At 47.0% G+C, this 16524-nt stretch overlaps 1 pseudogene across 1 annotated transcript; it reads left to right on the forward strand.

Annotated features, from left to right (window-relative positions):
- Positions 1-5487: 5487 nt before the first annotated feature.
- LOC309799089 (elongation factor 1-alpha, somatic form-like) lies at positions 5488-16524 on the forward strand (annotated as a pseudogene). Its single transcript has 7 exons — positions 5488-5507; positions 6314-6518; positions 9846-10024; positions 10137-10356; positions 14410-14686; positions 16201-16433; positions 16490-16524. The product of its transcript is annotated as an elongation factor 1-alpha, somatic form-like (transcript).

Consider the following 16524-nt stretch of genomic DNA (forward strand, 5'->3'; position numbering starts at 1 on the left):
TAGGGCTGACAATTTTTTATTGGATGCCAGACATCATAAATTTTACCTTTTTTGGTGCTGGATATTTTTGTATTCCTATAAATTTTCTTGAAATTTGTTCTGGGCCACAAGTTACTCGGAAATAGATTTATTCTTTCAAGGCCTGTTTTGAGGCTTTGTAAGGTGGGATTAAAGCAGCCTTTATTCTAGGGCTCATTTTGTGCCACTACTGAGACAGGACACTTCTGAGTACTTTACCCAATCCCTCTTGAATTGTGAGGTTTTCCATTCTGGCTGGTGGGAATACAAAGTATTCCCGACGCTAGTGAATTCTGGTGATGGTTCTTTCTCCAGCCTCAGGACGTTTCTTTACACATGAGCTAATTCAGTTCCTCAGCTGAAGAGGGAACCCTCTGCAGATCTCTGTCTGCAGCTCTCTCCTCTCTGGTGCTTGGTCCTGCTAACTTCCTTCCTTGGTTCCATCTCTACCCCAGGAGTCTGCCAGGCCCTCCCTGTGCTCCCCTCCCTCTGCTGCAGCTCAGAAACTGTCTCCAGGCAATAAGCTGGAGCCATCGTAAACTCACCTTATTGGTTTCCCCTTCTCAGGAATCACTGTCCTCACTGCTCGTGGTCCATGTTAGAAAACCATTGTTTCATATATTTTTTTTTTGTCCAGTTTTTTTAGTTGTTTCAGGTGAGGGAGTTTATCTGATACCTGTTACTCCATCTTGGTCCACAGCAGAAGTGTTAATAGATTTTTAATGGACTGGTTTAGAGTTTATTTTTAGGATCTACTAAGGAGAAGGGTCCTTGGACAAAGCAGCCTTTAAAATAGTCTCTAAGGATAATCACAGAAAGGCTTGGAGAACTACACAATTCATGAAAAGTAGAGGTCTGTTTTGTTTGTTTGTTTGCTTTTTAATTGAAGTATAGTTGTTTTACAATGTTGTGTTAGTTTCAGGTATACAACAAAGTGATTCAGTCATATATATATATGTGACTATAGAATAGTCATATTCTATAGTCATATATAGAATATATATATATATATACTTTTTCAGATTATTTTCCATTATAGGTTATTACAAGATATTGAATATACTTCCCTGTGCTATACAGTCGGTTCTTATTGGTTATCTATTCTACATATAGTAGTGTGTATCTGTTAATCCCAAACTCCTAATTCATCCCTCCCCTCTCCCTTTCCCCTTTGGTATAGAGGTCACTTTTTTGTATTAGGAGTCAGAGGCCAGAGTCCCTTCTGTTCAAGACAGCAAGTAGGCTGGCTTCCAGGGGAATTCAAACTGGTCCTTGCTCTCATACCTGACCCATCTGTCTACAAATGATGGCATCATTACTCTCCCTCCACCCTCTTTGGTAGGCACCTGTGCGGTTACACCTACATCAACCACCTCCCCAGAGCCACAGGAAACAGGATAATGGAACCTTGGCATCCCACCCCGGGAAGGGTAAGAGTCTTTGCACTAAATATTAAATACATTGGGAGATGGAGCGGCATCTCATAGCCACTGCCCCCCACACCCCCTCAAAAGAAAACTTAAACTTTTATTTTGAAATAATTATAAACTCAAAGGAAAGTATAAAAATAGTGCATGGAGACGTGTATCCTCACCCAGATTCCCCCTGTGGTGACGTCTTACGTAGCTGTAGTACAGTATCTTAGCTCCCTGACCAGAAATTGAACCCATGACCCCTGCAGTGGAAGCATGGAGTCCTAACCATTGGACCGCCAGGGAATTCCCTGTAGTACAGTACTTAAACTGGGAAATTCATATTACGGCTGCTGCATGACTACTAACTGGTCTACAGAGCTTATTCAGTTTTCACCATCTTCTAAAAATTGCCCTCATTTGTGTGTATGTGTGTGTAGTTCTACTTTATGCCCTGTATAGGTTCCAGTAATCACCATTACAATCAAGATGCAGAGCAGTCCCATCATCACAGTTGCTTTGTCCTATGTCTTGTATTCCTAAACACTCCCACCCTATCCCACCTCCTCACCCCTGTCCCTGTACCCCTGGCAACCACTGATCTGGTCTTCATCTCTATAGTTGTGTCATGTTAAGAATGTTCTACAGGGCTTCCCTGGTGGCGCAGTGGTTGAGTGTCCGCCTGCCGATGCAGGGGACATGGGTTCGTGCCCCGGTCCAGGAAGATCCCACATGCTGCGGAGCACCTGGGCCCGTGAGCCATGGCCGCTGAGCCTGCATGTCCAGAGTCTGTGCTCTGCAACGGGAGAGGCCACAACAGTGAGAGGCCTGCGTACCACAAAAAAAAAAAAAAAAGAATGTTCTACAAATGGAATCACACAGTACATAATCTTTTGGAATTGACTTTTTTTCACTAAGCATAATGCCCTTGAGGTCCATCCAGGTTGTTGCATGTTTCAATAGTTCATTCCTTGGTGTCGCTGAGTCATATTCCATGTCATGAATGCTCCAGAGTTTTCAGCAATGATTGCATTAAATACATTTTCGACACCTTTCTCTCTTCTCCTTCTGGGACCCCTATAATGTGAAGGTTAGTACACTTGACGTTGTCCCAGATGTCCCTTAAACTGTTCTCATTTTTTAAAATTTGTTTTTCTTTTTGCTGTTCTGATTGGATGATTTCCATTATTCTATCTTCCAGATCACTTATGCCTTCTTCTGTATGACCTGTTAGTCAGCTGTTAATTCCTTCTAGTGTGTTTTTCACTTCAGTTTTTGTATTCTTCAGTTCTTACTGGTTCTTTTTTTAATATATTTTTTTATTTATATATTTGGCTGCTCTGGGTCTTAGTTGCAGCACACGGGATCTTCATTGCAGCATGCTGGATCTTTTGGTTGCGGCATGCAAACTCTTAGCTATGTCATGTGGGATCTAGTTCCCTGACCAGGGATCGAACCTGGGCTCCCTGCATTGGGAGCATGAAGCCTTAGCCACTGGACCACCAGGGAAGTCCCTGACTGGTTCTTTTTTATATTTTCTAGTTTGTTGTTAAAATTCTCACTATGTTCATCTATTCTTTTCCCTAGTTCAGAGTAGCTTTGAGCCCTTAATCTGGCAAATTATTTATCCCTGTTTCACTAGTTGTTTTTGCAGGGTTTTTTCTTGTTCTTTCATTTGAAACAAATTCTTCTGTCTCTATGAAATTAGGTGAAACAGTTACCTATCCTGATCCTGGAGGGTTGTCCTTGTGTGGGAATGTCCCTCTACAGTCCAGTGGCTTTGGTAGAAGAGCTGGACCTGATGTGAGCATGAGTCATATCTCCCCCCAGAGTACCCTAGCAGCTATCACCTTGGTAGGAGGTGGGGCTGGAGGTGGAGAGGCGAGAGCCAGAGCCGGGTGTGAACAGGGGCTGCTCTGCTCAGTAGATACCACCACCATATCGGGGTGCGGTCAAATCCCAAATTGCTGGAGCAGAAGGCCTGAGGGTCAGGTTCTAGCAGGTTCTGTTCCCTCTCCAGCACCAGCACCTTCTCCCCAGAGGGGAGCAGTGCTGGAGCAAGAGGGGCCGGAGCAGGTGCCTGGTGAGGGCTGGGATGCAGGCTGTGATGTTCCCAGCACACCGGTCAGAGTTCCAGACCACTCCCAATCTGCCATAGGATTTTTTTTAAAGAAAGGAAAAACTTGAAGGAAATATGACAATTTAACGATGATAGTGTCTGGGTGGTTGTAGGATTATGAATAATTTGGTTTTCCTTCTGTGTTTCTATAACCGCTATATTGACTATATATTGCTTTTTTATTGAAGCATAGTTGGTTTACAATATTGTGTTAGTTTCAGATATAGAGAAAAGTGATTCAGTTATATATATTTTTTCAAATTATTTTCCATTACAGGTTATTAGAAGATATTGAATATTGTTTCCCTGTTATACAGCAAATCCTTATTGCTTATCTATTTTATGTATAGTAGCTTATATCTGTTGATTCCATACTCCTAATTATCCCTCCCTCCCTCTGTTTTCTCTTTGGTAACCACAAGTTTGATTTCCATGTCTATGAGTCTGTTTCTGTTTTGTATACAGATTCATTTGTATTATTTTTTAAATTCCACATATAAGTGATATCATATACTATTTTAGTTTCTCTCACTTGTGTACTGCTTTAATAATTAACAATTAATTAATTTAGTAATTACTTTTTTCAAACCCAAACTTTAGTGTTGAGGGAAAAAAAGACAGACTGTGAAAATGTGTGAAAGACTGAGCTTGGCCTCCCTGTTTCAAATCCTTTTCTGTACCTTCCTTCCTAGCTGCAGGGGTGAAGGAAAGACACTTTAGTTTGATTCTGGATAAAACTTGCCAATTCCAGGAGCATTCACTGCAGACCTATGGTGTGCCAGGCCCTTTGCTAGGTCCTGGGGGATAGAGAGATGACTGAGCCATGGTCCTTGCCCTGGAAGACCTCATAATGGAGTCTCCAGTATTGGCTTTTCTTAGAGCTAGAAGCAGTTTTATCTGGAGGCTGAAGCCTTAGGCCAAACCAAAGTGTCCAAAGGTGGCATTAAAAGAATCAGTAAGTCAGTGGGAAAAGCCCTTTGGGAGAAGGAAAGGGAGAAGAAAGGGGGAGTAGTTGGTGATGTTTTAAAAGAGGAACCCCAGACCTCCCTGGTGGCACAGTGGTTAAGAATCCACATGCCAATGCAGGGGACACGGGATCGAGCCCTGGTCCGGGAAGATCCCACATGCCACGGGGCAACTAAGCCCGTGCGCCACAACTACTGAAGACTGCGCGCCTATAGCCTGTGCTATGCAACAAGAGAAGCCACCACAATGAGAAGCCCGCGCACCGCAGCGAAGAGTAGCCCCTGCTCACCGCAAGGAAGACCCAATGCAGCCAAAAATAAACTGTAAATAAATAAATAAATTTATTTTAAAAAAAAAAAGAGGAACCCGAAGCAGCAAATTGCTTGCTCTGGTCTGAATGCCTCCGTTGTTGAAATCTGAATGCGTGATGTGATGGTATTAGGAGATCTGGCCTTTGGGGACTGCGCCCTTATAAAAGAGGCCTGAGAGAGCTCCCTTACCCCCTCCACTATGTGAGGACACAACAAGAAGTCAGCCCCCCAGAAGAGGGCCCTCCCCCAACCATGCTGGCATCCTAACCTCAGACTTCCAGCCTCCAGAACTGTGAGAAATAAATTTCTATTGTTTTTAAGCCGTGCAGTCTGTAGTGTTTTGTTATAGCAGCCTGAACTAAAACACTGCCGATGGTGGAGTTTCTGGGGTGATGATAGGCTAGTGCAGAGAAGGACTCTCAGGGACAATTAAGTCACTATCAACCTCCCCTTGGCAAAAAGCCCAGTCCAGTGCTTTTAAAAACCCAGATACTGGAAAACCCCTTAAGAGGTAAAATGAAATTTCTGACCCATTTGGGGAGGTGGTCAGCAAATAATCAGCGTGTTAAAACCATTGATTGGGCACTTATTGACATATTTCTACAGGCTAATGCCATACAACAAACAGGCATTCCTGCAGCAAAATCATTTTACAGCTCACATGACGTTCACAATAATCCTGTGAGGACGGCTATCACCATCCTTCCCTTACGGATGAGATAATGGGTCTCAGAGAGGTCAGGTGACCTGCCCAAGTTCACACAGCCATGAGGTGGTAGAGCTGCGACTTGGGGCCTGGTCTTTGGATCCTAAAGCCAATTTCCTTCCCAGCACTCCACAGAGAGTCTCAGAAACATGAGCTGAAAGGCCAAGATGGGTGAGAAATAAAACTGTCCCTAGTAGATAGGGTAGGAGGACTCCGGAAGAAAAGAACCAGATATAGAGAAACCAATTTAGGCCTAACCGTTTTTTGTTTTTTGTTTTTTGTTTTTTGTTTTGCAGTATGCGGGCCTCTCACTGCTGTGGCCTCTCCAGTTGGGCCATCTCTTAGTGTCCAACCTGGCATTGGGAGTGGTGGGGAGAAGGTGTCGTTCAGCATCTCAGAGCCCACAGGTGTCTCCTTTTGGTGGGCAGCGGGCTCATCTCCCTCCCCACCTGAAACATGACAGCCCACCCCCTGAGAGCTGGGTCCTGGGTTTTTCCCACGTGGTCCAGAGGACCGTGGGAGCCAATGGGGATGTGGGGATGCAAGGGGCAGGCCTGGGATGTGGGCTGTAAAAGGGGGTGGGGCCAGGCACCCGGTGGGTCGGCTCTAGATGCCAAGAAGCACCAGGGGTTCCTCCCGACTCAGGAGGTAGACATGACCCCCTTGGAGCTGGGGGAGAGACCAGAGCAGCCTCCCCAGGTGCAAGGTGTTGGGGAGGGCCCCTTCCCCTTCCTTCCTGGCCAACTGTTTTCCTCTTCTGTCTCAACCTCTGCCGGCCCAGTCCCAGGGAAGGTGAGCTAGGGGCAGGGGCCCTGAGCACACTTGTCCTTCTCTCTCCCAGCAGCTCCCAGCATGGGCAAGAGATCAACATCGTGATCATCGGCCACGTGGACTCGGGCAAGTCCACCACAAATGAGCGTCTTACCTACAAATGAGGGGGTGTCAACAAGAGGACCATCGAAAGGTTTGAGAAGGAGGCCTCCGAGCTGAGGCTGCTTTGCCTGAGTGCCCCCTGCCCCCTTTCCAGCCTTGGTTTCCCTGGGAGGGAGCCTTTATGCCGGGGGAGGGCACAGCCCACTCCCGCTGAGCACCTGCTGGGCTGCTAGGTGCTTTTCTTAATCATTCCAGGCAGGTGGTGTGGCTACCATTTTCCAGGTGAGGAAATGAGGCTCAGGAGGGTTAAACAGCTCGCCTGAAGGTGGCACCAAGGTTTAAACTCAAGTGTGCCACACTGCATCTCAGGAGGTAAAGCTGCATCCTCATTTAAAAGGGGGAAAAGGATTCACTTGCCGTGCATCTATTATGGATGTTGAGGCAGCCCCTGGAGATACAATGGCGAACAGAACAAGCCTTGTCCCCCAGGAACTCTTGGTCACACACCATTGTGCCACACGACCAGCTCAGTAGCTGTGTGGGTGCTGTAGGAGCCCAGGGCAGGGATAATGAACATGGCCTGGGAGGCCCTGAAGGCTTCCCAGAGGAAGGGACCCCCTCTGAGTCTTGAGGGAATGAGGAGGGTATCCATGGGCCACGAGGAGACCAGAACAGCGGGTCAGAGCACCTCAGGTGGAGTGCGGTTGACGAAAGGGGGACATGGGCCTTGACAGCCCTGCTAAGGAGTCTAGCCACTGTCCCTGCAGCCACTAAAGGACTGCAAGCACGGGAATGACGGGGTCAGACAAGTCTTTTAGGAAGAGCACACTGGGGGCAGCAAACGGACAACAGACCAAAGGGCCCAACACTGTGGTCTGGGAAGCCAGTCAGCAGATGGTTGCAGCTGAACAGGTGAGCAAGAATGCTGGCCTGGGCTCAGGCAGCAGCAGTGGCATGGAGAGTAATGGATGGAGTCCAGGGGCGCAGAGGTGGGGAATCCACAGAACTTAGGGGTTAGCTCTAGGTAAGGGGGTGAGGGAAGAAGAGGAATTCCTGGCTTGAGAAAGTGGATGGTTGGTGAATACCAGAGGCAGAGCTGGTCTGGGTCTGAACGAGTCTGCCCTAGATGTGTGACACTTGAGGTGTCCACGGGGCAGCTGTATATTGACGTCTGGAGCTTGGAAGGGAAGCCCAGGTTGGAGACTAGACCACAGGAGTAAGCAGGGCACATGCTGTGGGAAAGGGTGAGGGACAGAGCCCTGGGATGGGTGGAGAAAGAGAAGCCCATGCAGGAGAATGAGAATGGAGGGCGAGGGAGGTGGGTGGAAAACCTTGGAGAAAGTTGAAGAAGCATGTCAACAAGATGGGAGGGGTCTGAGAACCAGCTGCTGCAGAGGTATAAATAAGGAGGATTGAAAAAAGACAGTAATTAACAGGGTGTAAATTTGTGCCATTGGCTACATAGATCCTGTTTTCCTACTCTTGGCTTCCAGAGGTGCCGTCAGTTGCTGTGGAGCCACTTATATGTCAGGGGCCAGTCAGGAAAGCTTTAGAACCCTGAGAAAAGACGGGCTGGCCCAAAGCCAGTATGGTGGAGCATAACCGAGAAGTTCATGGAGAAACAAATGACCGGATGTGGTGGTTCTCGAATTTTCGGGTCTTAGAAACCCTTTATACTCTTACAGGAGCCCCAAAGAGTTTTTGTTTATATCAATTAGACATATCTACATTTACCATATTCAAAATTAAAACTGAGTTTTTAGGGCTTCCCTGGTGGAGCAGTGGTTGAGAGTCCGCCTGCCGATGCAGGGGACACGGGTTTGTGCCCCGGTCCGGGAAGATCCCACGTGCCGTGAAGTGGCTAGGCCTGTGAGCCATGGCTGCTGAGCCTGTGCATCCGGAGCCTGTGCTCTGCAATGGGAGAGGCCACAACAGTGAGAGGCCCGTGTACCGCAAAAAAACCCAAAACCAAACAAACAAAAACCTGAGTTTTAAAAATATTTAATTCATTTAAAAATAACAGTATGGGGACTCCCCTGGTGGTGCAATGGTTAGGAATCCACCTGCCAGTGCAGGGGACACGGGTTCGAGCCCTGGTCCGGGAAGATCCCACATGCCGCGGAGCAATGAAGCCCGTGCGCCACAACTACTGAGCCTGCGCTCTGGAGCCTGCGAGCCACAGCTACTGAGGTCCGCGCGCCTAGAGCCCGTGCTCCGCAACAAGAGAAGCCACCACAATGAGAAGCCCGCGCACCGCAACAAAGAGTAGCCCCTGCTCGCCGCAACCAGAGAAAGCCCACGCGCAACAACGAAGACCCAACGCAGCCAAAAATAATAAATAAATAAATCTATTTTAAAAAAACAGTGATAAACCCCTTACATATTAAATAAATATCATAGTTTTGTGTTTGAAAAATAACTATTTTTCAAAACAAAAGAATTTTAGAGCGGTGGCATTGTTTTACATTTTTTGCAGGTATCATTAATGTCTGGCTTAATGGCGGACAGCTGGATTCTCTTATCAGCTTCTGCATTAAATCTGTTGCAATTTCATATCATGTAGCCTCTAAAAAACACAGCTAGAGGACCTGGAACCACTCTTTGAGAACTACTTATCTAATATTTATTCTAAACTGTGGGAGACTTTATACAAGTTCCTAAGTCAGGACACCTGGGTTCTAGTCCTATCTCCTAATAAACTAATTCATTTTCTTGAAGAATCCACCTGGTCTCTGGATTCTCCTGATCTCCACTCTGCCCTCAGGGCCTAGCACAGCACTTAGAACTGAAATGAACAAATGTTCAGGGTCTCCCAGCTGGCAAGAGGTAGAGTACACCCTAGGCTAACATGGTAACCTGTATATGCTACAGAATTTTTAGTAGCCTCATTTTCACCAGTGCTGAAAGAAATTCAACTTACCCAGGATCCCAGGGGTAATTCTCAGTCACAGCTACCATTTAACACAGGGTAATGGTTAAGAGCATGAACTTTAGCGTCAGATGACTTTGGTTCAAATCCTGCCTCTGGTGCTTATTACCTGTGTGATCCTGAGCTAGTCAGTTCATTTCTCTATTATGTCATCTGTAGAACGGAGGTAATAACACGTCACTGAATCGCTGTGAGAATTCAATGAGATAATCCATGTTAAGTACTAAAAACAGCACCAGGTACACGGTCAGCATTACTTACATGTTTGCTGCTGTTAATTCAAGGCTCACTGTGGCCCTGGGTCATTCTGACTCTAAAACTTGCTCTGAAAGAAAAACTTAATTGTACAAGTAATACATTCTATTATTTTAAAAATTCAAAGGCATCTCCATACACTGCCCTGTTACTGTCTCCTCTGACTCTCAGCTTACTTGGGAACTTTCTTCTTGGTCGGTAGGCAGCTTTGGAAGGCAGAGTGACCCTGGGGTTTTCCCTCCCACTCCTGGCCCAGATGGGCAAAGGCTCCTTCGAGTACACCTGGGTGTTGAACAAGCTGAAGGCGGAGCAGGGGCATGGCACACCACTGACATCTCCCTGTGGAAGTTCGAGACCAAGACACACTACATCACCAACATCAATGTCCTGGGTCACAGGGACTTCATCAAGAACATGATCATGGGTATCTCACAAGTACCACCAGGGGGGGCTATCTGCTCTGCCATGGGGGCCCTGCTATGGGGATGGGCAGTGGTTGTTCTAGGACAGGTCTGAGTTGGACCTTCCTCTCTGTCCCTCAGGCCAGGCGGACTGCGCTGTGCTGACCGTGGCAAGTGGTGTAGGCGAGTCTGAGTCTGGCGTCGTCAAGAACAGGCAGACCCGTGACTATGCACAGCTGACCTATACACTGGGCGTGAAGCAGCTCATGGTGGCGGTCAACAAGATGGACATCACAGAGCCTCCTTACTGTAGGACGTGCTTTGAGGAAATCAGCAAGGAGGTAAAGTCCTCTCTCAAGAAGATCGGTTACAACACTAAGGCTGTTGTCTTTTTGCCCATCTGAGGCGGGCTTGGGGACAACATGACAGAACCCAGCACAAAGGTGAGGGCGTATGGGGGCAGGGCCAATTACATGAGACTTTCCAAGTCAAATCTTTGGGCTTTTCCTAGAATATAATACCTAGGATTTAGAGTGTGCTTCTAGGCCAGTCACTGTGAGTGATCTCCATCCCCATGGGATACATGATTTGATTCCCATTTTACAGAGGAACAAACAGAGGTAACCCAAGACTACGTGACTAGTAAGCATAGAGCTTCACTGTCCAATATGGTAGCCACTGATTATATGTGGCTATTTAAATGATTAAATCAAATAAACGCAGTTCCTTAGTTGCATTAGCTACACTTCAAGTACCCAGCAACCATGTGTGGTTACCATATTGGACAGTGCAGTTATGAAATATTTCTGTCACTGCAGAAAGTTCTATTGGGTAGTGCTAGCAGAGTCTAGAATTCTAGCCCATGCTCACTGTGTCTAAGCTATCCTACCTCTCAGGACGGGTTAGGCAGTTATGGGGGCATTATAACTGTCTAAGATATAGTCACTGTTCCCGTGGATCCCAGAATCTAGTAGGGTTTAACATTCCTAGATGAGTGTCACCCTACTAAGGAAGTCTAGCTCTAGCATCAGACCTGGGTTCAAGCCCCATTTCCATCCCTTGCCCACAGTAAAGGGACGAGTGAGGTATTAATGCTCTGGGACTTAGGACTCACTTCATGGGGTTGTAGGAATTACCTGGGAGACTCCACATGGGCATCTGTTCACACAAACAGTTGGCGCTCAAGCGCTAACTGCTACTACTTATTGCATTTGCCTAAAGCCTACCTTTTCTATAACTGACTTGAGGATTCTTAAGCTTTTGCTCCCCATGTACATAGCTCTCTTTTTCTGACTATAAAAGTAATCTCTAACTTTTTAGAAGGAGCATTTCATGCAGATATGAAGCACAAACTGCAATCCTATGGCTTAACAGATAACCTAGTTTTCATGTAGTTCTTTCTCGACGTTCACAGCTGGACTCAAACTAAACATAATATTCTATAACACTTCTAATTTTTAAAATTTCCTTGCCATTGAAACATGTTCAGGGACTTCCCTGGTGGTCCAGTGGTTAAGACTCCACGCTCCCAATGAGGGGGCCCAGGTTTGATCCCTGGTCAGGGAACTAGATCCCACATGCTGCAGCTAAGAGCCCTCTTGCTGCAACCAAAAGATTCTGTATGACAGCTAAAGATCCCACATGCCGCAACTAAAACAGAGCCCGCATGCCGCAACTAAAGATGCCGCATGTCACAATGAAGATCCCGCATGCTGCAACTAAGACCCAGCACAACTAACTAACTAAATAAATAAATATTTTTGTATTTTGTTTTGTATTGAATCTCAAAATACAGTATTTTGTTTAGGCATATCCATTATTAAATGAAAATGGTGATTAATGATAGAAGAAATTACTATGTGACAGATACCAGACTAAGCACTTTACACATACAGAACCCCATGAAGAAGGCATTTTATTCCCATGTGAAATAAGAAAACTGGAACACAGTTAAGGAATAGCCCAAGGGCACAAGCTTCTAAGAATACTGTTTCTAATTTTATTTAAAATTGCCATAAGCATTTTGGTAAATAAATCTTTGCACGTGTCCTCAATAACTTAATTACTATAATCCCTAATGAAACAAAGGGTAGGCATTATTTTGGAGTCTTCTGACATATCCTGCCCAATTGCCCTTGAGAAAGATTAGAACTGCCATTGGCAATGTGTTCCTTTGGACGGTATTTGAACTTCTGCACACAGGGCACTGTGCTTGGTGCTGAGGGTACCACAGTGAATAAGAAGCAGCTCTGCTCACAGCACTCACAGTCGTGTGTGTGTGTGTGTGTGTGTGTGTGTGTGTGTGTGTGTGTGTTGGGAGTGGGGAATAATATCGTGTATGATGGCAAGTGCTGAGAAAAACCTAAAAGGTAAAGGGACAAGGTAAGAGTGCGTTAGTGGTAAAGGGGGACTCATCTAAAATGACAAATCTGAAGCTTTTTTTTTTTTTGCGGTACGCGGGCCTCTCACTGTTGTGGCCTCTCCCGTTGCTGAGCACAGGCTCCGGACGCGCAGGCTCAGCGGCCATGGCTTACGGGCCCAGCCGCTCCGCGGCATGTGGGATCTTCCCGGACCGGGGCACAAACCCGTGTCCCCTGCATTGGCAGGCGGATTCTTAACCACTGTGCCACCAAAGAAGTCCCACCCACACCCTGAGTTTTGTTACACATTTCAGCTAGTAAGATAAGGGAGTTTCATGCTCATGTCCTTTTGAGCATTTATTAGGCACCTACCATGTTCTAGATGCCAAAAGAACAAAGCATGCAGCCAGTGGACTAGATGGTAGACTTGGAGTTTAGACTCAGCTCTCAAATACCTGTGACATCGAACTCCTCGGTTTCCCCAGCTTTAAGATGGAGATGATGCCAACCTCAAAGGCTATGCAGGCCTGTGAGTTGACACAGAGCTAAGTGAGTTGCCAAGTTCATCAAATTAATTGAAGAGCTCACCCTCGTTGAGGAGGCTGGTGTTTGATAAGGAGTTGGCCTCATTATCAGCTCCTGGTTTAGCCATCTGCCAGTCATTGGTCCTTTGGCAACCTACTTCTGACCCTCAATTATCCCCTCTGGAAAAAGAAGGAATACTTTTATTTTTTTTACAAGTTTGAATTATTTATACAAAATTGCTTATTAAATTTTTTCAAAGCCTCCTACCTCTCCCCTCTCCCCCATCCTCTATAAGAGTTGAGTGTTAATAGAAATGGTAGCCTTCTTCCTTGGGCCACTAATTTTTGAGTCCATGAGGCGAGATGTGTTCTGTGTGGCTTCTGTACTGCATAGCTTTGCTTCTCTTCCATGGAAGAAGGCTTCCTTGACTGGAGCCTCCTTCCCCATCCACCAAAACCTTCCCTGACGCCCCTTCCCCACCCTGTCACCCATGGCAGCGGTTGCCTCTTCCCCTTCTGAGAGTCTCACTAAGAACTAAGAGGTCACAGAGCTTGCTGTGAGTGCCCTCAGGGCCAGGGCACCTACCCCTCTCTACAGTGCTGTGCTAGGGGCCGGTGTTTCCTCTGATACAGGTGGGACACTGAAGTTTCGAAGCCTAGACGTTTGCTCGAGGACCTACGGCTGAAAGGAGGAACTTCGTCAGGATTCCAATTGTCTGCCTGACCTATAAGGTCCAAGAGCTGACCAGCTCTTGGTCAGCCCACCTGGCCCTTAATATCAACCACCTTGATCCTTTCTGTATGTCCCCTGTCCTGGACTTCCAGTTAACTGATACATCTTTGAAGGCAAAGATGATGTCTCTGATGAGCTTTGGGTAGGGTTTTTAGAGGAGTAAAGACAATATCTGCTTAAAAGGCCTGCATACAATGCACTGTCATACTGAAAATCATCTTCCTGGACGGTCTTTTACTCAATAATGTGCCCTTGCTTATAAGTCTGCTTCCTTGGTCTTCGCATGCTGCAGCATTCTTTAGGATACTTCGGTTGGGGAGCATCTTAGTCTTTAGAAGGTATGAGCATTAGAGTGTTTGAGTCTTGTTTTCGTTCTTATTACTAATGTTTACTTAACTTTGCTGAACATTAACAAGTCCTTTCTCTTCTCTGGACCTCAGTTTCCCCATCTGTATAATGAGCAGATGGAATGAGATGTAAGGGCTATTCAGATTCTAGGAATCTCTGCTTCCTAAAACGTATGGGCTCAACTCAGGGGCAATGCCTGCGAGATTTGGAGTAATTGCCACCATTTAGTGGGCACATAGTACGTATCAAGTATTGTGCTTGGTGGACTGAGTGTGGTCTTTTGTGTCTTTACGCTGGTCTGCCAGTAGGCAGTGATATGGCCATTTCACAGATGAGGAAGCCCAGGCTCAGAATGCTTAAAGAAGTTCCTTGAGGTCCCATGTTAAGTGCGAGCTGGTACCTGGGACAGGCTTTCTCAGGGCTGAGAAAGGTGCACATTTGGTTGCTTTTCCAGATGCCCTGGTTCCGAAGCTGGAACTTGGCACCGTGCCTGTGGGCCAAGTAGAAACTGGCATCCTCAAGCCGGGCATGGTGGTGATCTTTGTCCCCTGCAACATCACCACCGAGGTCAAGTCTGTGGAGGTGCACGGCAAGGCCCTGGCTGAGTCCCTGCCTGGTGACAACATGGGCTTCAGTGTGAAGAACGTGTCCTTGAAGGACATCAGGCAGGGCAATGTGGCAGGGGACAGCAAGAATGACCCGCCCTTAGAGATGGGAGCTTCCTCTCCCAGGTGAGAAAGCACACTTACGGGTGTCCTCCTGAAGTGGCCATACCATCCTGAGAACAGGATGGGTCACTGGGTCATTCAGGAAGTGGTCACTGAGCACAGGCTCCATGCTGGGCTCTTGTCAGCAGTGTAGGTACAGTCAGTCTGGGTTAGTACCCTGACTCTGCAGTGTATTTGCTGTTTGCCCTTGAACGAGATGATGCATTTTGGTGACCTGGTTAATTTCCAAAGTACAAACTTGATGCCTTAAAGCAGTAGTTCTCAAACCAAATGCATTAGAAATCACTGGGGAAGTGTTTCAAAAATTCAGATTCCTAGGGCTTCCCTGGTGGCGCAGTGGTTGAGAGTCCACCTGCCGATGTAGGGGACGCGGGTTCGTGCCCCGGTCCGGGAAGATCCCACATGCCGCAGAGCGGCTGGGCCCGTGAGCCGTAGCCGCTGAGCCTGCGCGTCTGGAGCCTGTGCTCCGCAACGGGAGAGGCCACAACAGTGAGAGGCCCGCATACCACCAAAAAAAAAAAAAAGTTCCTAGAACTCTCCCTAGTGGTTCGTGTGGAAACTGGGAATCTGTATGCTTGGACCTCTCAGGTGTTTCCTTGACCCAGAGTCAGAATATGAAGCCCTTTCTTTTTTTTTTTTCAATTTGGCCATGCCACGTGCCATGTGGAATCTTAGCTCCCTCTACAAACCCACGCCCCCTGCAGTGGAAGCACAAGTCTTAACCACTGGACTGCCAGGGAAGTCCCATGAAACCCTTTCTTAATGCAATGTCTAGCACATTCTTCTTTTTTTTTTAATTAATTAATTTATTTAGTTTTGGCTGCGTCGGGTCTTTGTTGCTGCCCACGGGCTTTCTCTAGTTGCGGCGAGTGGGGTTACTCTTCATTGTGGTGCGCGGGCTTCTCATTGCAGTGGCTTCTCTTGTTGCGGAGCACGGGCTCTAGGCGCTTGGGTTCAGTAGTTGTCACATGCGGCCTTAGCTGCTCTGAGGCATGTGGGATCTTCCCGGACCATGGATCCCCTGCATCGGCAGGCGGATTCTTAACCACTGCGCTACCAGGGAAGTCCCTAGCACATTCTTCTTTGTGCATGTGGAGGCTAGGACTACCTTGCAGTGATCTTGGGATTATTAAATGAGGTGATGTATAAAACAGCTGACCTGGGGCCACCTAACAAGTTAAGTAGCTATTTTATAGTCCATTTTTCTAAAAGGTGGGGGGAAGTAGTACACATAATAATATCTATCACTCATAGACATCATTTATACCCAGCTCTGCCACTTCCTTGCTATGAAATTTTGGGTTACACAGGCTCCTTGCTGTGAAAATTAAACTGAAATGAATGACATTTGCTTTGCACGGAACTTGGTATACCCTATAAACATTCAAATATTCATTATAATTTAAAATGTGTCCAAGGCAGCTGACCCCTTAGCCGGTCAGAGCCACCTCCTTTGAAGGATGCTTGGCTAATACCCTCCTCATCCCCCATTCCCCCCCACTATCCCCCAGTTCCAGGTGATCATCCTCAACCATCCCGGCAGCATTGCAGCTGGCTACTCACCAGTTCTGGACTGCCACAGCGCCCATCACCTGCAAGTTTGCAGAGCTGAGAGAGAAGCTTGACCGGCACTCAGGCAAGAAGCTGGAAGACAACCCATATGCCCTGAAGTCTGGGGAGGCAGGCATCACCCAGATGATTCTGAGCAATCCCATGTTCATGGAGAGCGTCCCTGAGTACCCACCCCTTGGTAAGGCCCAACAGCAACTGGCTACCGGGGCTGTTCCCTCCTCCTCCCACCTCCAGGGAGCCAGTTGGCCAATGTGTCATACCTGAGCTAG

This window comes from Mesoplodon mirus (genome assembly GCF_964341445.2).
Source record: "Mesoplodon mirus genome assembly, chromosome: 3".
Taxonomy (NCBI): domain Eukaryota; kingdom Metazoa; phylum Chordata; class Mammalia; order Artiodactyla; family Ziphiidae; genus Mesoplodon; species Mesoplodon mirus.